The sequence below is a fragment of the Gossypium arboreum genome, chromosome 6, assembly GCF_025698485.1.
Source record: "Gossypium arboreum isolate Shixiya-1 chromosome 6, ASM2569848v2, whole genome shotgun sequence".
NCBI classification, from domain to species: Eukaryota; Viridiplantae; Streptophyta; class Magnoliopsida; order Malvales; family Malvaceae; genus Gossypium; species Gossypium arboreum.
Window position 1 is genome coordinate 4,618,660 of NC_069075.1, and position 24,709 is coordinate 4,643,368.

The window sequence follows — 24,709 nt, forward strand, 5'->3', positions numbered from 1 at the left end:
GGTGGGAATGTCATCGGTTCCCACTCCACTTCTCTTCTATTTTAACGCGCATTTCTTCTCGCTTGGCGCTTCTCTATTTCCTGCCTCTTGTGCTTGCGGTCTGGCTTGAAGCCCAAACCAAAGCGATCCTTCTTCTCAATCAGTTTTGGGATTTGAACCCCTCCTTGCAACTGTCTTCCTAGCCCTTTTCCCGGCAATGCTCCCTTCCCCATTATCATTTGCAAGGCCATCCTCGTGGCTCTAGACATTTTGGGTACCGGCACCTCGCCTCCTTCCAAAATGAAGGTGGCATTAATGACTTCTAAAGAGCGGAAAGAACACTCAATAGCCTCTTCATTTGCCTCAACATAAGGGGCCTTGCTGGTGACTACCGCTATGATGTCCTCTTCCGCATTGATGGTTATTAAGCGTCCATCTGTCACTAACTTCAATTTTTGGTGTAATGAGGAAGGCACCGCTCCTGCCGAGTGTATCCATGGTCTCCCCAACAAATAATTATATGAGGGTTTGATATCCATCATCAGGAAATCAACTTCATACGTATTTGGCCCAATCTCCAGAGGGATGTCAATTCGTCCCATTACTTTCCCTTCAGTTCCATTAAAAGCTCTTACCACATTGTGACATGCTTTCATGTACGAACTGTCAATGGGTAATCTGTTTAATGTGGATAATGGGAGGACGTTCAAAGCAGACCCATTATCAATGAGTACACTTGGAAGTATGTATCCTTTGCACCGAGTAGTGATGTGCAGGGCTTTGGTTGACCCGATGCCCCCAGGTGGAATTTCATCATCATTAAAATAGATGAAATTGTCAGCACTGATGTTGTTTATTAACCAGTCCAGCTTGTTAACGGATATGTCATGGGTGACATATGTTTCGTTAAGCACCTTTAATAACGCATCCCGATGCACCTCAGAACTCAAGAGTAGGGCTAACACTGATATACGTGCCGGCTGCTTGCGCAACTGCTCGACCACGCTATACTCGCTATGTTTTAGGAACTTTAGAAACTCCCTAGCTTCTTACTCCTTTACCGGCTCATTGATGGGTACTTCAGTTTCTTTCTCCCTTTCAACCTCGACATCTTTCTTCTTTGCGGGCTCCACTCTGATGTTCCCTCCGTCATAACCTCGACATCTTTCTTCTTTTCAGGTTCTTTGTCGTTCATTCTCCAGTGAAATAATAATATATAAATTGATTTTTAAAATAAACATTATGCAAGCAAAGAATTAAAGTAAGTAACATAAATATATATATATATATATATATATATATATATATATATATATATATATATGTGTGTGTGTGTGTGTGTGTGTGTGTGTGTGTGTGTGTGTGTGTGTGTGTCTACAAGAGATAATATACATAAAATAAAAATAATTAAATATAAATTATGTGTATATTATATACAATAATAATGTATAAAAATATTTAAAATAGCCATGATATAAAAGTTTAAAATAAAGAATGTACATAAAAGAGAATTTTAAAATGAATAAATTATATAAATAAAGCATTTTAAAAAATATAAAAAGAAAATAAATAAAAATGAATAATATAAAAAGTGAATAATAATTTAAAATAAATGATAAAAACAATTTTACAAACAAAAAAACTGAAATTAAAAGGAAAATGACTCAATTGAAATAAAATTAAAATCGACAAGATAATCCATAAATAAATAAAGCGTTGGAGCCTAATTTGGGACTTAAATACAATGTGTGCAAACTCATAGGGATTGAAAATGAAATTATCCTAAGCTCCAAAACGCAATGCTTAAACATGGACCAAATTAACACCGCGCCTAAATCTCAAGGAAGAATTAAAGAATGAAGAAAGTACAGACAGGATCTATTCAAATGACAGCGCAAAAAGGGATGACTAAACGTACAAATTCCCCTTTTTAGGGAAAAAAAAGAAACCTCCCCCCCCCCAAGTTATCTGTTACGAATCAAAAGGGACAAAAAAAAGGTTTTCTCCCTTTCTACTCTACTAGGGCACAAATGGATCAGCCCCCTGCTACTAATCCGCCTCAATCACGAATAACGGCGGCCGGAGGAGCCACAACCAGGTACCTTCGACCCTTTTCGCTTTCTTTATTTTTATTTTAAAAAAAAACACTTCAAACACTATGTCCTATTTAAAAAAAAAAACTCAAAATAAAACCCATGAAAAGAGAACATCAATAACAACAAAAGAAATCTAAAAAAAAACACAACCTTTGCTTTTTTATTTCTTTGGATTTTTTTCTATATATTTGTTGATTTTTTAGATCTGTATTCTATTTTTCTGAAAAAAGGAAGGAAAAAAAAAGGTCCCCCTTTACAATGAAAATTTGAGAGCTTTATAGCCGAATACAACTTGTTTCTTGCTATTTTCTTGCTCAAGTCGCAGGTGCCATGAAGACGTGGAGGAGGAGTGCACGGACGTGGGGCGTGCGAGGGGTGTGTGGCGTTGAACTTGGCTTCTGTGCTAATGGTTGTGGGCTAGGTCTAGGGTTAGGTTTGGGCTTTTTGCTTTGGGCTATTATGATTAGGCCCGGGCAGAAATTGGGCCCTACAAAAGGTATCGATGTTTTATGAAAAGTATCTGTCAAAACTATTTTTTAAAGGGCATCGACTTATTTTAAAAATGAAAATGGGAGTCGTCACCAATCCTTTTTGATGAGGTGTGATGGGGTCACCTCATAAAATGGTTGTTTTTGATAAATGGTTTTGATTTATTAAAACAACACTTTTTGGTCTACGAAATTCGAGAAAACGAGCTCGGGAGTCGGTTACGTAAGAGGAAAGATTAGCACCCTGGTAACGCCCAAAATTGGTACCTAATTGATTGATTAATGTCCTAATGTTGAATGTTGAAAATTTGAAAAGAATTAAAATACGATCCATTTTTATTAATGTTTGTTTTGAAAAATGCTTAAATTAAGTCAAAGAGTATCAAAGGTCCACTCGTCCCTCGATAACGATATGCCACATCCCATAAATTAGGATGTGGCATTTGAGCCATCGAGAATAAGTTTGCCTTTAATTTTTATTTGAAATTCCATGTATTTTAAAATTCAAAAGGGTATTTGGCTATTTAGGTTTAACGAGAAAATCAAAACCCCGTAAGTTAGGGTACAATTTCTCGAATTTCCTAAAACGCGAAATATTGCCTTGTTTTGAAGATTTTCCTTTTGAATAATAACGAGCATGACATTTAACAATGTGCATTATTTTGTTTGAACTAAAACGAAACGATCTATATTAGATGAATACGTTTGAACTTCATACACGATGCGATTTAAATAAAATAAAACAAAAATATAACATAGAGCATGGAATAATAAAGCGCGAATTAGATGCAAGGTTAATGAATGTCAACAATATGAGGATGCTAAATAAATAATTTCAATAACATGTAATGGCAATATTCACACGACGTACATCATTTTAATATCAACATTAATAAACATAGAAATGAAATAATAATATAAAACAACTTAAAACAAATAATAAGATAATTTTAAATACATAATATATATATATATAAAGGTTTAGAATAGATACTATAAAAGCAATTTAAAATAAATAATATAAAGCAATTTAAAAATCATTAATATTCAAAACAATAAAATAATATCTAGAGCAACTTAAAATAAAACAATACAAACTAACATATAAAAAGCTTTAAAATAAAATAAACTTACAATAAATAGTATATGAAAAATATGCATAAAATAGTTTAATATAAATAACACATGAAATCTTAAAATACATAATAATAAAAAGGTTTATAATGAATAATAAAAAGTATTTGAAAGTAGTTTACATATAAAATGGTATAACTAAATGCCATAAAAAGAAAAAAAATATAATAGATCACATATAAAAAAAAGTTTAAAGTAAATAACATATAAAAATTTTTAAAATAAATAATATGTAAAAGAATTTTAAAAACTAATGCAAAAAACTTAAAATAAAAGTATAAAATAAATTAAAACAATGTATAATAAAACAATTTGAAATGAACATTACAAAGCAATTTTAAAATAAATAATACATAAAATAATTTAAAAGAACTAATAAAAATACCTAAAATAAATAATATATAAAATTGTTTAAAATAATATATATATATATATAAATAATAAATAAGTAGAATATATAAAACAATTTAATTTTAAAAGGTTAAGGATCGAGTTGAAAAAGGGTTAAAATGTGGTGTATAAATCGTAAATAAAAAAAGGTTAGACTTAATCAAACACACTGCAAAAATGGAGGGGTCCAATGCGCAAATAGACCAATAGGTCAAAAACGCGTGGATCCCCTCCGGTTATGGGTCGGGTCGTGTGGGTTTCCCCTTGAATGACACCGTTTTGAGGCGTGTGGGGGGTGTGCAAAATAGCAGGGTTTTGCATGGCTATTAAAGCCAATTTTTTTTTTTAAATTTTTTATTTCAGCCCCCATTTAAATAAAAAAAATAGAAACTCCCATCTCTTCTCTGCTAAGGATTCTAAAACCCCTCTTGAGCCACAGTCAGCAGCCTGCCGCTCCTGTGCCGTGGACGATGGTCGGAGCGGCATAGGACGGACTTTTCAGCCCCGCTTTCAAAATATTCAAGGACCACGCCCTTTTTAGCCCAAAAAACGAGAGAAGGAGGCCCTTTTACCCCGTTTTTGGATTCGATTTTGGCGACGGAGGAAAGGCTCCGACGACGCGACCCCGAGGTGACTCAGGTAAATATCTCCTTCCCTTTACTTTTATTGTTTAAAATAGATTTATAATAAAAAATAAAAAGATAAAAAAGAACAATAAAAAGGAACAAAAAGAACACGATAAATGGAAATCAAAATCAACCTTTTGCTTCTGTTTTTTTTTTTTTTTTATTGCTTAACATGTGTAAAAAATACAAAAGATCGGTTGTGGCTCTTATAGCCGAATACAACTATTTGTTTCTTCCTCTTGTCTTTTTGTTTGTCGTTTTTCTCTTTATTTATTTCTCTGCTGTTTCTCTGTTATTTGTATTGCTTGCATGTGGATTTTGCCTTAGCAGGTGTTAGAGATGTCAGATGCGTGCGACGAAGCGGCGCGCGTGGTGGCCCTGTTGGTGAGGAGCGGCGGCTGAAAGTTGGGGCTAGGGTTAGGGTTTCCAAATGTTTAAACATTCTGGGCCACTTGGGCCTTCAAATTTTGGGTTGTTTGGTTTAATATGTAATGGGTTTTAGTTGGGAATTGGTTTTAAAGATTGGGTCAGTTATCCATTTTGTAATTTGGACACTGGGTTTTATTAATTGGTTATTTATTGTTTTATTTGGGCCAGGCCAAAATTGGCCTATTACAGTATCTATAAAGCTACACAAAATCGATACCAAAATAACATTCTGGAACTCCAAAAATTCAAGTTTTGATTCATGCATTGGCCATTTTCTTGAAATAGCTTACATTGAATTCATGCATTGGGCATTTTCTTGAAATTAATTATTCAAATTAAAATTATGTTGAGAATTTGTGTGAGACAAGAAATAGCTTACGTTGAATTCATGCATTGGGCATTTTCTTGAAATTAAAAGACTATTTTGGAGGCATTTAAGGGCACGCAAGTGTTATAGGCCAATTTTGGGCCCATTTACATTAAACCCCCATAAGCCCAAATACATTACAATAACCCAAACCCCAATCATTAAACTAACCCATTTACAAATTTAACCCAATACCCACCAACCCCCTAAAACCCAACATACATCAGCCCGTTTCCCTTAACTTATTTTCAAACCCATACCCGGAGCCCAACTACCTAAACCCCTTAATACTCTAACCCAATACACATCAGACCCACCTAAGCTAACCTTTACCCAAAACCCATTACAAAACCCAAATACCCCAAGCCCAATATCTAAACTAACCCAAACAGAAACCCTAAACCTAACAGGCGCCGAACTTACCCCCCACTTGCCCCTGACAGCCCTGTAGCACCGCCCCACCGGTCATGTCCTCCACCGACCCCTCTACAGCACCACCCATCCCCTGCAAGTAGCAACGAAAGGACAGAAAACAGTAGAAAATAACAATGTAATGGCTATAAAGCCAGTCGAATTTTTCATTGTAGGGGGGATTTTTAGAATAAAAAACAAAGAATATTTCTATATACACAAGAAGATTCAAAAAATATAAAGACAATACGAAAATAATATCAATCCAGCAACCAGAATACAAGCATCAAGCATTTAAGGTGATTTTTATATTTTCTATTTTTAATTTTATTTTTAAACCTATTTTCCCATCTATATATATTATAAACTAAAAAACACATAAAAATAATACAAAAAATAAAAAATTTATTTTCTCCGCCACTGTGCACGGTGGTTTGGCACGGCCAAGGACGGCGATCGACGATCGCCAAATGATGGCTCCTGGCTGGATTCCCTTCCCCTTTCCCTTTTCTCTCTCTTTTTTTTTCTTTCTCCCCTTCCAAATGAATTTTTTTAAAAATTTTTTAACTTTTATAGTGGACCAAAACGGTACGTTTTGGTCCCCCCGTTTAAACCAAAAACGATGCCGTTTTGGCCCTGGGTAGGGTCGACCCTACCCGCCCCGAGCAGGATCCGCGTGTTTTTTTAAGGGAGGGGTTATTCGCGTGTTTAACCCCTCCACTTTTTAAACGTTTTGCAATTAAGTCCTTTATGCTTTTAATTTGGCCCTAGATTCTGTTGAGCTTTTCAACTTAGTCCCTGGCCATGCGCATCGTTTTAAATACTCTGGGCTAATTGCCCTTTTGACCCCCCACATTTTCATGCGCTCTCTAATAAATCCCTTCCTCATTATTTTCTTGTAAATTGGCCCCGAAATTTAGTTTTTAAATTCAATTTCATCCCTTTTCGTCTTTTCTCATTATTCTACTTTAATTTTAATATTATTTATCTATTATTATTGTTATTATTATTATTTTATTTATTTATTAGTATTTCATTATAATTATTTTTAATATGTATATATATTATATGTCGTTATTAATAGTTTTTTCTTTTATATGCATTCTTCCTAAGACTATATTATATACTTGTATATATTCTTTTGATATATTAGGCATATTTTAAAAATTTTATATTGTGCATATACATATATACTTTTATAACTATATTATGAATACAATGTACATGTATTGTTATGTTTATATTTTAATATTATTAGTTATTTATCTTTTATACTATTTTACGTATAATTCTATTACCATTATATATTTATAACCTCATCATTATTTGTACATATGTATGTATCTATATAGCGTATGAATAGTTTTTTAATATACATTATTATTATTTCTAATAGGCGTATACTATGTAAATATTTTAGTACTATAATACATATGCATGTTTTTTATTATATATATATATATTACGTATATGCATCTTTTAATATTATATCTTTATACATGTCATGTATATATTTTCAATACTATATTACATAGATTTTTTACCATATTATGTATGTCATGTATATATACGTTTTAATGTTCTTGTACTATCTTATGTATATATTTTTAATATCTATATTATGCATGTATTTTAAACACCTTATTTTATATATGTCATGTACATTTTCTAACACTTTACCACATACGTATATACACTTTTATTGTATTATGTACATGTTATTATTATATCTATTTTACCCTATTTTATTCATTATTAATATTGGTTTATTATACGGTATATACATACTTTCTACATAGTATTATTTTCATATATCCTTATAGTTATTACTATACTTATTATTTTCCATATTGTCACTTATGGTCTTAATATTATTATATGTTATTTAGTGTACATATATCTTTTATTGTTACTATTTGTACTATTATTATTAGTATATGTCTGTTATATATGTATATTGTATATGATCATTTTCTATATGTATATATATATATATATATATATATATATATATGTATTATGTACACATATTAGTATTATTATGTAAACCTCTTTCATCCTATTTTACGTACATTTTCTTAATGTCATTATTACGTATATACATTCATTGTTTCCATTTCATATTTAATTTTAGTATTACATTATATCTTTATTGTTTATAATATTATTGTCACACTTATATTTGTTTCAATGCACTTCTAGATCTGTCTTTTATTTATTTTTATTTCATATCAATTTGCTTTACGTTTAAACGAAAAATTTTTTCTAATTAATTCCAATAAGCAAGGCAATGTATCGGTTTAACATTAAGTCATCGATTTCATTGCTATGTTGGGTGAACATCAATTGACTCGTGTTAAAACGGTATTTCCTTCTCAAAAATCTAAAAAAAGTTATTAAAAATTCTCGTGTTTTAACCGAATCACGACTAAATCTTACATTGAACTCGTATTTTTGAAAATCAAGACAACACGTGTTTAACAAGATATCAATTTTGGGCGTTGCGAGGGTGCTAATACCTTCCTCGCGCGTAACCGACTCCCGAACCCTAATTTTTCTCTGACTTTTGACGTAGACCTAAACTTGGCCTTCTTTTTGTTTAAAAAAAAAGAAATCTAATAGGTGTCCGATCACACCTAGGAAAAAGGATCGGTGGCGACTCACTTTATTTCAAAATTAAACTTTAGTTTTCAAGTTTTCACTAAATCGCCACAATTAGCAATCGGAAGCAAAATTTTTACGTCGCAACAGCAGGCATGCATGCATCCATGCAAAACAACCAAAGCTTTTTCCCTGCTCGGTTTGGCTACAAAAATTGGATAGCTGCCCTCAATGTGGAGCCTGGCACCCCGAATCCTCTAATAACAACAGTGACCCCAATCGTGATCAGGTTCCATTTTTGTATATATATATATATATATATAGAGAGAGAGAGAGAGAGGCTGTTTATTTGGTTTGTGATTGATGTTTCTATGGGATTTTTTTTTTCAGAAACCTGGATGGAGAAATTTTTTGTCATTTATAGGCCTTGGTTTCCTTGTTTCATTAGCTTATCTTAATCCTGGAAACTATAAGCCATTGCCACTCTTTCTCCTTTGATTTTAATGTTTTCTTATTTGATCATAATCTGATTGACGTCATGTCACAGTGGAAACTGATTTACAAGAAAGAGCCAGCCATGGATATGAGGTAATACTTAAGTTCAAGATAAAACCTTTATATTTATAGTATTCTTAAATGCAACAGCATGAAACCTTTGCAAACTTCAGCTACTGTGGGTGGTTTTGATTGGATTAGTCTTTGTTCTCATAATCCAATCTCTTGCTGCAAATCTTGGAGTCAGCATTGGTAATTGATTATATACGTATTTTATACTTATAACTAACAAAATCTCCATTTCTGATGTTATAATTTAGCTTTATTTAACTTTTCAGGCAAACACTTATCAGAATTGTAAGGCTGAGTACCCAAGAATGGTGAAATATTGCTTATGGTTACTAGCAGAGATTGCTATCATAGCTGCTGATATACCTGAAGGTTTCTTGTTATTTAACTCATCATTTACATCATGAGTAAATAGTTCAAAAACCAAGTACTGAAAACAAGATATATGATGCATTTATATATATGTGGCAGTGATTGGTACCACCTTTGGATTGAATATACTATTTAACATCCCAGTATGGGTTGGAGTTTTATTGACTAGTTGAAGCACTCTTCTCCTCCTTGGCCTGCAGAGATATGGGGTAATTAATTTGTGTCTGTATATGTAAATGTTAAATTAGAGAAGGTTAATATTTGCTAATGGTCTTATTTTGTTGAATATGACGTATATAATAAAAAGGTGAGGAAGCTGGAAATGCTGATAGCGGTGCTGGTATTTGTAATGGTAGGATGTTTCTTTAGGGAAATGAGTTATTTAAAGCCACCAGCATCAGGTGTGGTTACAGGCATGTTTGTTCCTAAACTTAGTGGCTAAAGAGCCACTGGCGACGCCAGTGCCCTCTTGGGTGCCCTTGTTATGTCGTAAGATGAATGTTATAACATCAATCACTTTCTACTTTACTTTTAAAATTTTTATAAATATTTTGAATTTTTTTATAATTTTTGTTGAGAGAGATATCAATTTGTTCATTTTCAAAATTTATAAGGACCAAAAGAATATTTATACTAATTTGTTATTCGAATTGTAAAATTCAACTTGACTTGAACTGGAAACTCGAATTAGTTATTTGTGTTGACTTTAATAACTTGAATCAATTAATTCGAAATTTAATTTTTTTTTCAAATTGAATCGAGTTTTGCTCACTCCTACATATATTGTTATATAATTTTTTTTGAAAATCATGCCCATAGAAAGGTTCCTTAGAAGATTTTCATGTGCACTTCACATGAGCCACTAATAAACTCTCATAAAATCTTTGAAACCTGACCTTATAAGAGCAGGATCAAATCTCATCGAATCACATTTCAATAAAGCTCTTAATTAATTCTAACTACAAAAAAATGGTGTGAATTTTATGAGAGTTTATTAGTGGCTCATGTGAAGTGCACATGAAAATCATCTAAGGAACCTTTTTATGGGCAAGATTTTCAAAAGAAATTATATAATAATATATGTAGGGGTGAGCAAAACTCGATTTAATTTAGAAACAAATTTGAATTTCGAATTAATCGAATCGAGTTATTTGAGTCAACTCAAATAACTAATTCGAGTTTCAAGTTCAAGTCGGGTTGAATTTTACAATTCGAATAATTCGAATAACAAATTGGTATAAATATTCTTTTGGTCCCTATCAATTTTGAAAATGAACAAATTGATATCTCTCTCAACAAAAATTATAAAAAAATTCAAAATATATTTATAAAAATTTTAAAAGTAAAGTAGAAAGTGATTGATGTTATAACGTTCATCTTACGGCATAACAAGGGCACCCAAGAGGGCAATGGCGTCGCCGATGGCTCCTTGGCCACTAAGTTTAGGAATAAACATGCCTTTAACCACACCTGATGCTGGTGGCTTTAGGTAACTCATTTCCCTAAAGAAACATCCAGCCATTACAAACACCAACACCGCTATCAGCATTTCCAGCTTCCTTACCTTTTCATTATATACGTCATATTCAACAAAACAAGACCATTAGCAAATATTAACCTTCTCTAATTTAACATTTACATATATAGACACAAATTAATTACCCCATATCTCTGCAGGCCAAGGAGGAGAAGAGTGCTTAAACCAGTCAATAAAACTCCAACCCATACTGGGATGTTAAATAGTATATTCAATCCAAAGGTGGTACCAATCACTGCCACATATATATAAATGCATCATATATCTTGTTTTCAGTACTTGGTTTTTGAACTATTTACTCATGATGTAAATGATGAGTTAAATAACAAGAAACCTTCAGGTATATCAGCAGCTATGATAGCAATCTCTGCTAGTAACCATAAGCAATATTTCACCATTCTTGGGTACTCAGCCTTACAATTCTGATAAGTGTTTGCCTGAAAAGTTAAATAAAGCTAAATTATAACATCAGAAATGGAGATTTTGTTAATTATTAGTATAAAATATGTATATAATCAATTACCAGTGCTGACTCCAAGATTTGCAGCAAGAGATTGGATTATGAGAGCAAAGACTAATCCAATCAAAACCACCCACAGCAGCTGAAGATTGCAAAGGTTTCATGCTGCTGCATTTAAGAATATTATAAATATAAAGGTTTTATCTTGAACTTAAGTATTACCTCATATCCATGGCTGGCTTCTACTTGTAAATCAGTTTCCACTGTGACATGACGTCAATCAGATTATGATCAAATAAGAAAACATTAAAATCAAAGTAGAGAAAAGAGTGGCAATGGCTTATAGTTTCCAGGATGAAGATAAGCTAATGAAACAAGGAAACCAGGGCCTATAAATGACAAAAATTGCTCCATCCAGGTTTCTGAAACAAAAATCCCATAGAAACATCAATCACAAACCAAATAAACAGCCTCTTTCTCTCTCTCTCTCTCTATATATATATATATATAGAAATGGAACCTGATCATGATTGGGGTCACTGTTGTTATTAGAGGAGGATTCTGGGGTGGTGGTGCCGGGCTCCACATTGAGAGCAGCTATGGGGTTGCTTCCTCCACCAATTGATCGAAGAATTACTGCAACATCGCCTCCTTGCTGTTCCTGCAAACTATCCATATTTCTCTTTTCTCTTTAGTTTCACTGATTACTGTATAGTTGCAGTGAGACACATGTTGAAGAAACTGAAACACTGCATTTATAGTGCAATATGTACCAACTTATCCAATATTTGACTACCAAACAGTAAAAGTTGGTTGCTGATTGTTTCAATAAATCTGCGACTCATGTGTGGTAAACCTATTCAATAAACCATTGTTATCCCCTGTAACAGATTGACCTCTGAAAAACAAAATCTTATACCTAAAAGACTACAACCTCGGAGCAAGTTGTTTGGAAGATCATTTTAGGACAACTTCATAGAAACCAAAATTTTATGTAAAGAATTATGAATTAAGAAAAAAAAAATTGTAGCTAAGTATCTGTTGAATGTGACCAAAATTTTTTATTGTTGTTAAGATGAATCAAGTCTTTTATGGGAATTTAAAAATTTGCTTGCTGTCTTACCTGTTAGATGATGATACTATAATTTGTGGAGAAAACTGAGGGGGAGAGGGAGAGGAAGGAGGCGGGGATTTTTATTTTATTTAATATTAATATTAAATAAAATTTAAATTTATTATTATATTTTTGAAAATATTTATTTATTTTTATATATTTTAAATTTTATATATTAATATTTTTTGTTAACTATATTATTTTTATTCATATATATATATATATATATATTAAATTTATTATTATATTTTTGAAAAATATTTATGTATTTTATATATTTCTTTGAATTTTTTTAGAATTAGTATCATTAAATTGAGAATATTTGTAAATTTTGAGGGTTAATTTTTAAAATTATGATTAAATTGATATAATATGTAAAAATTGAGGTCAAACTTGTTATTATATCGATTTTTTAACTATTATATCAACTTGTTATTTGTGATTTTAATAAGAGTGATCAAAATAATCGAACTATATAACGTGAGTGTTTAAATTATAAACTTTTTTTATTTTATTTTAGGTGACTAAAATAATTTTTTTTACAACTAAGTGACTATAATAATTTACCCTTTAAATTATATAAATTAATCAAAGTAAAAGTTTTTATGCATTGCACAGGTCAATTAGTTGTTTAACAAAGTTGTATAATTTTTAATTTTTATTTTATTTTGTACCTCTTGCAAAGAAAGATAAAGATTGGATAAACACCATGAATATTTATTCATATCGGATAAGATTATATATTTACGTTTTTAATTGTATTTGAATATTTATCTAATTAAGATTTTGAAAATAATGTTTTTTTTGGGACACCAGTACAGTTGAGCTTAGGTCCACATACATTTTGAAATTTCATTTTGGATTTTATTTTAGGTATATTGTTTATGTTTTTATTAATTTGCTCATTCTTCTTTGAGTTAAATTTGGTTATTAATATTTAAAAGTAGTTAAATTATTTTTTATGAAAATATTAATTAAAATATTATTTTTTAATGATATGGTGTGGCAATCTGCGTGCAGGGGAGAAGCCAAAACAATTTTTTAGGGGGCCCGAATGAAATTTTAATTTTTATAGTCCATATCTTTATAATTTTTAAAGAATTAAATCAAATTTTTATAATTTTAAGGGAGCTAAACTGTAATTTTATCTTTACTAATTTAAAATTTTAAAAAATTTTAGAGAGCCTAAATGAAATTTTTTTATTTTAGGGGGCGGGGCCCATGCAAGCCCCCTAGAATATCCTCTGTTTGCATGGATGTCCACATATATTTTATTCAGACATGGAACTATCTGTCAAATAATTTAAAACTTATGAAAATATTTAAAAAAAAACTCAAAATTAAAAAACAAATATAAAAAAATTATATGAAGTACATGTAAGTTGCCATGTTTAAAAATTTAACATCTTAGACAATATTTTCATTAAAAAAAGCAATTAAGCTCTTTTTAAAAGGTTGTCGGTCAAATTTAATTAAAAAATAAAATAAGGACCAAATTAGCAAACGATGTAAACTTTATGTAACAATCCTATACCAGGTCTAATCGTACAGACTCGGTATAAGACTATTAAATTTGGTACCAAAACGGTTATGGCTAGATTGTAACACCCCAAACCCGGCCTAAACGTTATGGCCGAATCTGGCGATGTCACATGGAATGGAATTTGTAGTCTAATTCATCGAGTGAAAACCCTGTAGCGACGTAAAAAAAATTTGGTTTGGGGTCGCTAATTGTGGCAATTTATTGAGAACTTGAAAACTGAAGTTTGATTTTTTTGAAACATAAACTGAAAAACAGAAATAAAGAGGGGAGTCGCCACCGATCCTTTTTATAGGTATGATCGGACACCTAATAAATTTTTTTTTTTAAAAAAAAAGAAGGCCGAGTTTAGGTCTCACGTTAAAATCGGAGAAAAAGTAGGGCTCGAGAGTCGATTCTGCGAGGAAGGTATGAGCACCTCATGACGCCCAAAATTTGTATCTTTTAAACATGTGTTGTCTTAATTTTCAAAAATGCTAGTTCAATTTAAATTCCAATCGTGATCCAATTTAAAAGACGAGAACTTTCAATTTTTGATTTTTCAGAAGGATATACTGTTTTAACACGAGCTGACAAATTCCATCCAACATAGCGATGAAATTTACGACTTAACGTTAAATCGGTGTATTACCTCGATTAGTAATTAAAACATAAAAAATATTCATGAAATAACAATTTGAAATAAATCAAATATGCAAACAATGACATTTTCAAATGAAAAATATTAACATAATACTAGAGCAGTAGCAAAACAATAATAATATTTAAAAGGGAAATAAAAACCAAACATAAACAAATATAAAGTACATTTAGTAATAATAATATAAGGTAATATATACATAAGATAATATGCAAAAATATAATATATGACATATATACATGATGTATGAAAATATAATGCCTAATAGACATATATATGCAATATTACTAAATATATACGTACTAGATACAAATACACATAGTGTAATTGAACATATACAATAATATTAGGAATACTATGGACAAGGAAAATACATTTATACTAATAATAGTAAAAGATATATATACACCAAATAATAATATAATAAGTAGCAATAGGAAAATAATAAATACAAAATCAATAATGCAACATACACAAATAATACAAATAAGAAAGGTACATACGGATTATAAAATAAATGTATTAAAATTAATAATAAATACAATATGGGTAAAAATAAATATATACATGATATATACATAATGTGGTACTAAGAAAATATATATATAAATAATAGTATTAGAAATCATATAGTATAGAGATATATAACGATAATATTAAAATATATACATAATATTATATATAAATTATTCATATAATATATATTAAAAAATTGACTATTAATACGTACTAAAAATATATACGGGGTAAGCGGCATACACTAATAAATATAATAATAATAACCATGTAATACAATACCAAAAGGTAAATATAATAAAATGATATTAAAATAAAGGTATTAAAAGCAAGAATATATATATGTATACATCTAACAAGGATATATAGTAACATTAATGATAATAATAATAATAATAATAATAATAATAATAATAATAATAATAATAATATTGAAACACAAAAGCCATTATAATAAAAATATTAAAATAAAGTAATAGAAACATTACTACATATATATATACATACATGAAGATATACACTAATGTACAATAATAACAATAATAATAATAATAATAATAATAATAATAATAATAATAATAAAAATAATATTAATAATATGAAAATAACAAGGATATTTAGATAAAAAGCGAAAAACAAAACGAAAACAGGACTAAAATTAAACTAAAAACAAAGTTGTGGGGCGATTTGAAAAGAAAATAAGGAGGAGAGGACCAAATTGCAATATCGTGCAACATGGGAGGACCAAAATGAAATATCCCCAATCATTAAGACGCATTGCTTGGTACGGGCTAAATTGAAAACCTCGAGAATTAGGTGGCCAAATTGCAAAATCATAGGAAAAAGGTAACTAAAGCACTAAATTGCGGCAAGACCTGGAGAGGTTGAGGGACCAGGGGACAAATATCCCTAAATGCAGAAACATACAAATCATAGTTAGTGGCGCCGTTTCCTTTTGACTTTTCAATTTTTATTTTAAAACCATTTAACCTTTATATATTTTTTTTGAAAAACTGCTCTCAACCCCCCCTTTTTATCCCTTCCTCCTTTTTTCAGTTAAGGTTTCAACACCCATCATCGCTGGCGGTTCACCGTGCCGAACGGAGAGGGGAGCAGCCACAGGGTAGATCCGGTAAGACTCTTTTCTTCCTTGATTCTTTTTCGTTTTAAAGTAAGTTAATGAAAAAGAAAATAAAACAAAGCAAAGATAAACAGAAAGATTGAGATAACAGAGGAAAAAAATTGAAGTTCACCTTCTAAGCTTTTCTTTTTTCTTTTGTTTTTGATACAAACTTTTTGTACATCCGCCCCTTTCGTTTGTTGTTTGGGTGGCTTTTATATGGCCTAATTTTTACATACATTATTATTATTTTCTATTCTTGCTTCTGTTTTACTTGTTTGCAGGGTATGGGCATGGACGGTGGGGTGTGTGATGGTGCTGGTGGCAAATAGCATGGGAGAGTGGGAGTGGTGCTGGTGGCAGACAGCATGGGAGAATGGGAAGAGGCAAGTGGGAGTCTAGGGTTTTGGGATTGGGCTTGGATGTTGGGCTAGGTTAAGTTTAGGTTTTGGGTTTGAGGATGGGTTAAATGGTTTAATGGGCCTGGGTATTTTGTAAACGAGCCAAAATTGGGCTACAACAAACCCTTTCAGTTTATTAGTCTTTAATTAACTCAGAAAAATGCATGTTTATTGTTATGGTTCAAAACGTGATTTTTAGCGGATGCTTGTGAACTTTTTGTTTGAGAAAACAGTTCGTTTTTAGGAAAACTTTAATTTCAAGAAAACGTCGTGTTTTTGTAGTGATAAAACTGGAAAGCAAAGTATAATCCCAAATTTAAATAGTCAATCCCAAAAGTCCCAATTACAAAAATAAATACCCATATTATTAACGAGAAATTAATTAACTTAAAAAACTGAATTAAAACAGTATGAAATAGTGGTGGTCACCGTCGAGTCCTCCGCTGCTCCGATTCGTCTAATGCTGGGGATTACCTAAACAGATCAAACAGAAAAGGGTGAGTTTTTGCAAACTCAGTATGTAATCCCCGTAGAATACATCCACACAACATAATATCATAAATCAATCATGTATATAAAGTTTGGGCCTGAGCCCATTACAGAATCAGTGTGGGCCTTAGCCCATCTCAGATATGATATGCAGATCAGACCAGAATATCAGAATCTTACCCACCAGCCTCTACACACCATCCCTGTCCAACCTTACACACCATGTGGGGATTAAATCAACCCACCCATCCCTACACACCATGTTGTACCGAAATGCGGCACATAAACAGATATTTTCCCCGAAATACGGCACAAAGTCAGAATATTGCAGCAAAGCTGCCAAATAACAGGCTTAAGAGCCTTTCAGACACTTCCTCCAATAAATCATCAACCCACCCCGATATAATGCAACATATATAAAAAGTCATGCTGTTATGCAATTACAGTTCATACATTCCTATTTCAGAATTCATGCTCAGTACAAAAATCAGACAGGCAGATCACTCATACAGGGGTCTAAATAATACTTACCGACCCTATAGTAGGTCCACAGTCAACTCGGGCGACCCGTGCAACCCTATAGAACTTTTCAAAAAAATGAGCTCACACGCCCATGTGGAATGCCCGTGTAGGCCCACACGCTTGTGTGGCCCATACAACCCAAATTGGCTTTGGCAGTGTGTATCACACGGCTTGGCCCAAAAATCCCATATGCCCGTGTAGACTACCTAAGTGGGCTCACACACCCATGTGGCCCACACGACCTAGTTCAGTTTGGCCCGTGTGTCGCACCGGCCTGCCTCGTCGACCATACACTCATGTTATGTTACACGGCCTACCACACAGGTGACCACACACCCGTATGGTGTTGACAACACCGTTTTTCAGCTTTTTGCCTATTTAAGTTTTTTGCGATATGGGTACACACCTGTATTGTTTTCGAAGCATAAGAATACCTCACACCCTTTTTTAAGAATCCCTAGAACAAGAAACACTGATGTAGCCTAAGAATGCCTCACACCCTTTTCGTACCAACTTTTCTACCACTAACACAGAAATCACATTAGTTGATAGTCTCGCTGTTCCCCAATCACAACTACCTTGTTGTCCTCATCGGTTCTTAAAACGACCTTTATCGCGCAATCCAGACTCACTCGATGCTTGACCAGCCAGTCCATACCCAGAATTAAGTCAAACTCCTCAAATAGAAGCTTCATCAGATCAGCCAGAAATACTGTCCCTTGAACCTCTAACGGAACGTCTCTATACAGTCTACTAATCCAGACAGATTGCCCCAAAGGACTCACAACGGTCACCTCACTAGAAGTATTCTCAACCAGAATCCTAAAGTTTCAAACATAGTACTAGCTATATAAGAGTGTGTAGAGTCTATGTCTATCAGTGCAAGATAAGGTACATTATGAATTAAAAACATACCCGTGATGACGTTTGAAGCATCTTTGTCCTCACAGCGATGAGCAACATAGACCATAGCAGGCTGTCTCGCCTCAATCGGTCCAACACCTCTGCCCGGTGCTCTCTGTCCTAAGCCCATGCCGTTATCACCCCTGGCCTGACCACGGCCTCTAGGTGGCTACTGAACTACCCTCGGCGGTTGTGCATTACCAGAACCCGCAACTTGCATCTGATCAATCCTCAGCGGACACTCTCTAACACGATGCTTAGTAGACCCACATCTCAAACACGTCCCAGTAGCCCTCCAACACTCGTCCTGATGGCGTCTACCACAACGCCCACAAGGCAAAATCCCAGTAGGTGCAATAGGGGGCCCGACTGTAACTAGCCTATTAGATCTGGCCTTTTTCTTAGGCCTTATCACAGAACTCGAGGGCTCCGAATCCCTCTTATTTTTGCCTCTCTCATTGTCTCAATTTTGGCGCTCAGCGCGCTTCACCTCCTCAGCGATCTTCGCATTTTTTACCAGTGCTGAAAAGTCACGCTCCCTCTGTGGAGCTATCAAAACTCGCAAACTATCTCTGAAGCTATCCTCAAAGTGTACATAATGCTCATATTCAGTCGCCCCATGCCTCGCACATAGCTGCTGAATCTCAGAAACTCGGCCTCATACTCGGCCATCGTACGATCCCTTTACGTGAGATTCAGGAACTCACGTCTCCTAGCGTCGATATAGCTTGCCCGCATATATTTACCCTGGAAGGCTGTCTTATAGAAATCCCATGATAGGCGCTCGGGCTAAATGCCCTCCTTAATGGTCAGCCACCATTGATATGGTTCATCATGAAGCAAGGAAACAACCCCCTTTAGTTTTTGTTTAGGGGTAAAATCCAGGTCGTCCATGATTCTTTCTGTGGCCTCCATCCAATACACGGTCACATTAGGGGCGACTCTAGTGATACCCTGAAATAGCTCAACCCCATTGGATCGGAGTCACTCTGTAACCGACCCTCGGCCTCCAGATCTAGTGTTGGGCCCAGCGACCTCCTCTAAAATCCTCAGCATAGCCTGGGACAATGCGTCGTCCTCGGTCATGCGATTATGAGACCCAGTCTCTGTAGCGAGTGAAACCGGTGTCTCGCTTGTATCAAGATTCAGCATGCTGCCTAAAGATGAGGACTCAGCTCGAGCCCCTAAATGCCTTTACCTTGGCCTCTAGTAACCCGTCTGTAGATACCTCATGCGCTCATTTTAGATTTTAAAATTTATCTTTATTAACAATTTTATGAATTAGCTATAGTTCCAATATTTATTAACAGATATTTTATGTAGAACAGTAGTAGAAGTTTAGAGCCTGTTATCGCGAATCGTAGTCTCACTACAGTTTTCAGCATACACTATCACAGTGTTTTCAGTACAGTATACTGCCTATAGTTGTTTCAAATATACTAGTAGTATTTTCAGATAAACTTTTCAGAGTTTTCAGAACACTTATAGGATCGGTGCCGGAGACTCGATGTGCCATATACCCAGTCAAAAATATTTCAAACTATTTAAAATTATTTCTTTAAAAACAAGCTTAAAACCTAAATCCACAGCCCAGTTTTGCAACTTGACTCTGATACCACTAAATGTAACACCCCAAACCCGGCCTAGATGTTATTGTTAAATCTGGTGATGTAACATGGAGTGGAATTTGTAGTCTAGTTCATCGAGTGAAAACCCTTCCAGTTTATTAGTCATTAATTATCTCAGAAAAACGTATGTTCGTTATTATGGTTCAAAACGTGACTTTTTAGCTAAAGCTTGTGAACTTTTTGTTTTAGAAAACCGTTTGTTTTTAGGAGAACTTTAATTTTAAGAAAAAGTCGTGTTTTTGTAGTGATAAAATTGGAAAGCAAAGTATAATCCCAAATTTAAACAGTCAGTCCCAAAAGTCCCAATTACAAAAATAAACACCCAAATTATTAACGAGAAATTAATTAACTTACAAAATTGAATTAAAACAGTATGAAATAGTGGTGGCTACCTTTGAGTCCTCCGCTGCTCCGATCCGTCTAATGCTGGGGATTACCTGAACAGATCAAACAGAAAAAGGTGAGCTTTTGCAACTCAGTATATACTCCCTACAGAATACATGCACACAACATAATATCAGAAATCAATCATATATATATAGTTTGGGCTTGAGCTCATTACAAAATCAGTGTGGGCCTTAGCCCACTCAGATACAGAATCAGATATAAATTAGGGCCTTAGACCATCTCAGGTATGATATGCATATCAGAACAAAATATCAGAATTCTACCCACCAGCCTCTACATATCATCTCCGTCCAACCCTACACACCATGTGGGGATTAAATCAACCTACCCATCCCTACACACCATGCTGTACCGAAATGTCACACATAAACAGATATTTACACAAAAATGCGGCACAAAGTTAGAATATCGCAGCAAAGCTGCCAGATAACAAGCTTAAGAGCCTTTCAGACACTTCCTCCAATAAATCATCAACCCACCCGATGCAATGCAACATACATAACATGTCATGCTATTATGCAATTACAGTTCATACATTCCTATTTCAGAATTCATGCTCAATTAAGAAATCAGACAGCCAAATCACTCATATAGGGGTCTAAGTAATACTTACTGACCCTATAGTAGTCCACATTCGACTCAAGCGACCCATGCAACCCTATAGAACTTTTTAGAAAAATGGGCTCACACGCCCATATGGCATGCCCGTGTCGGCCTAAACGCTCGTGTGGCCCACACAGCTCAAATTGGCCTTGGCCGTGTAGATCACACGGCTTGGCCTAAAAATCCCACACGCCCGTGTGGGCCCACACATCCATGTGGCCCACATGACCTAATTCAGTCCTGCCCGTCGACCACACGCCTGTGTTACGTCATACGGCCTACCACACGGGCAACTGCACGCTGTGTGGTGTAGACAGTACTATTTTTTAGCTTTTCATCGATTCTCGTTTTCTGTGATATGGGTACACTCCTGTATCGTTTTCGACGCGTAAGCACTCCCAAATGCACCAAAGCCAAAAATCATTGTACACAACCTCGATTTAACCATTTAAAGATTTAAAACTAACAAATTCGTCGTTAAGAAATTTCCCAAAACTTGAGTTACTACCGACAGAGGACTTTTGTAACCAATTCTCAATCCAAGAACGAATTTACTACTCCAAGACCTTCATCTAAACCATCAATTCTAGAAAAAAGATTTAGATTCCCACTCGAACGACACACAAATACGTGAGAAGGGAAAGAATTACCTACCAAAACTGCACCAACGCAATTCTTGACGCAAGAAGGGAACGATAATAAGAATAAAACAGAAAAAGAAAAAGGAAGGATTTAAGGATAATTTCGACAAGTGTGAAAGAAAAAGAAAAACAAAACTGAAGAGGGAGAACAGAGAATTTCGGCAATGTGTAAAGATGAAACTGAAAAACGTCAAAATTTAGAATTAGTGAGAAAGAAAATAAATTTTCAAAAAGAGGGTAAAAATCTGAACTAAATCAGATAACCCTTCAATCCCTCAATCTGCTCCCACACTCCCCCACTACAACTCAAACATCCCAAAACTGTTCACCACTCTTTCTCCCTATCCAAAATCCCTTAATTTTTCTTTCCACACTTCCCACTATAACTTTACCACTTCGGTATTTCAGTTCTGCTCAAACTCTCCACGGCACCATTAGCAAAAATAATACCCTTGTCGTTCCAGAGAATCAAACCCAAGACTTCCCACACACTAACACTCCACTTAGCCACCAAACCAGCAGACCCATTCTAACAATTATTTACAAAAATACCGAAATTATAAGCCTATTGACCAGAGATAGGGCTTAATTCATAAAAATACCAAATTTGCCTAAGATAAGGCTTGAACTTGGGACCTCTCACACACGCCCAAAACACTTAACCACTGAAGCAGACAAATATTTGTGTCACCTTTTCACAAAAACAAAAAAATAAAGTTTGGGGCGTCACATAGATACCGTTTAATTAAAACATATGTACATAGTATTTTAGCTTACCAACCATATTTGCAAACATACTTATAGTTTCACTAATTCATTTCATATATACCAAAATACTTCAAGTAACTCAAAATAGATAGAATTTTAAGAGTTTATATTTTAGTCCCTAATACATGGGAACACACTTGAACTGCCTATGTACATGCCATTTTAATTCAAAATATGGTACTTACTTTTAAAGCTCTTGAGGATGTGATGAGATAAGAGATACTCTAACCCGAAAAATTATCCAAAAAACCTATCATATCTTTTACTTTTAAATATCACCTTTTACTTACAAAGAAAAATTATCTATCTTTTTAACTTTAAAAAATCTAACTTTATTCAAATGTTATTTTTATGAAACAAAAATACTTAAAAACATTTTTAATTAAAATTTCATAAAAGTTTAAGGATTTGGGGTTTTATATAAATAACACAAAATAATAAAAATTATGAAAATAGCATGACTTACAAATTAATTATCAAAATGACATGTTTTGTATAATATTTTGCATTGTTGTATATGAAGTATCTGAAACCAATAAAAATATCTTAATTATTATATAATTATTAAATATATAATAAATTAAATACACGAGTTTGTCTTTCATGTATTTTTCAAAACAAAATCCTTGAGCAACACGAACCGGGTCAAGTATATTTTATTTATTTTATTATAAATTTTAATAATTATGTAATGGTTGAGGTAATTTTTTATTGGTATCGAACGCTAATAATTTATATTTCATGCTATTTTTGTAAATTTTTTTATTGTTGTTGAGTTATTTATATTAAAAAAAAGTCAGATTTGAAAAAACCCATAAATAAATTAAAGTTTGACTATAAATTTGGATATTGGACCAATGATTGACAGAAACATGTGAGGGAACAGGATGCATTTTCATCTTTTCACCATTGGTAAGTTGTATGTTATGAGAAAGGGAGACTAATATAATGAAGACTATATGTTATGGGGCTTAATATTTATACTTTGATATTTTTGGTTGCATTATTGGACCAGCCAAACCCATCACATGTTTGGTTTGTGATGACGTCCGGAGCATCTTTGTCCTCACGGCGACGAGCAACATAGACCATAGCAAGCTGCCTCGCCTCAGTCGGTCCAGCACCTCTGCCCGGTGCTCTCTGTCCTAGGCTCATGCCGTTACCACCCCTGGCCTGACGATGCCATTACACTCTCTAGCACGATGCTTAATAGACCCACGTCTCAAACACGCCCCAGTAGTCCTCCAACACTTGCCCGGATGGCGTCTACCACAATGCTCACAAAGCAAAATCCCAATAGGTGCAATAAGGGGCCCAACTGTAACTGGCCCATCAGATTTGGCCTTTTTCTTAGGCTTTATCACAGAACTCGAGGGCTCCGAATCCCTCTTATTTTTGCCTCTCTTATTATCCTGATTCTGGCACTTAGCGCGCTTCACCTCCTCAGCGATCTTCGTATTTTCTACCAGTGCTGAAAAGTCAAGCTCCCTCTGTGGAGCTATAAGAACTCACAAACTGTCCCTGAAGCCATCCTCAAAGTGTACACAATGATCATATTCAGTCGCCACTAGGCCTCGCGCATAGCTGCTCAATCTCAAAAACTCGGCCTTATACTCTGCCACCGTACGATCCCCTTGCGTGAGATTCAGGAACTCACGTCTTCTAGCGTCGATATAGCTTGCCCCCACATATTTACCTTAGAAGGTCGTCTTATAGAAATCCCATGATAGGCGCTCGGGCTAAATGCCCTCCTTAACGGTCAGCCACCATTGATATGCTTCATCATGAAGCAAGGAAACAACCCCCTTTAGTTTCTATTTAGGGGTAAAATCCAAGTCATCCATGATTTTTTCTGTGGCTTCCATCCAATACACGGTCACACTAGGGGCGACTCTAGTGACGCCCCGAAATAGCTCAACCCCATTGGACAAGAGTCATTTCGTAACCGACCCTCGACCTCCA

At 33.9% G+C, this 24,709-nt stretch overlaps 1 long non-coding RNA gene and 1 pseudogene across 1 annotated transcript; one reads left to right on the forward strand and one right to left on the reverse strand.

Moving 5' to 3' along the window:
* Positions 1–2,009: 2,009 nt before the first annotated feature.
* The window catches only part of LOC128294072 (metal transporter Nramp1-like), a 70,652-nt pseudogene continuing 47,952 nt past the window's right edge, over positions 2,010–24,709 (forward strand).
* On the reverse strand, positions 11,701–12,644 carry LOC128294121 (uncharacterized). Its single transcript, XR_008284384.1, has 2 exons — positions 12,578–12,644; positions 11,701–12,122 (listed from the first exon to the last, which is right to left on the reverse strand). It is a non-coding gene; the product is annotated as an uncharacterized LOC128294121 (long non-coding RNA).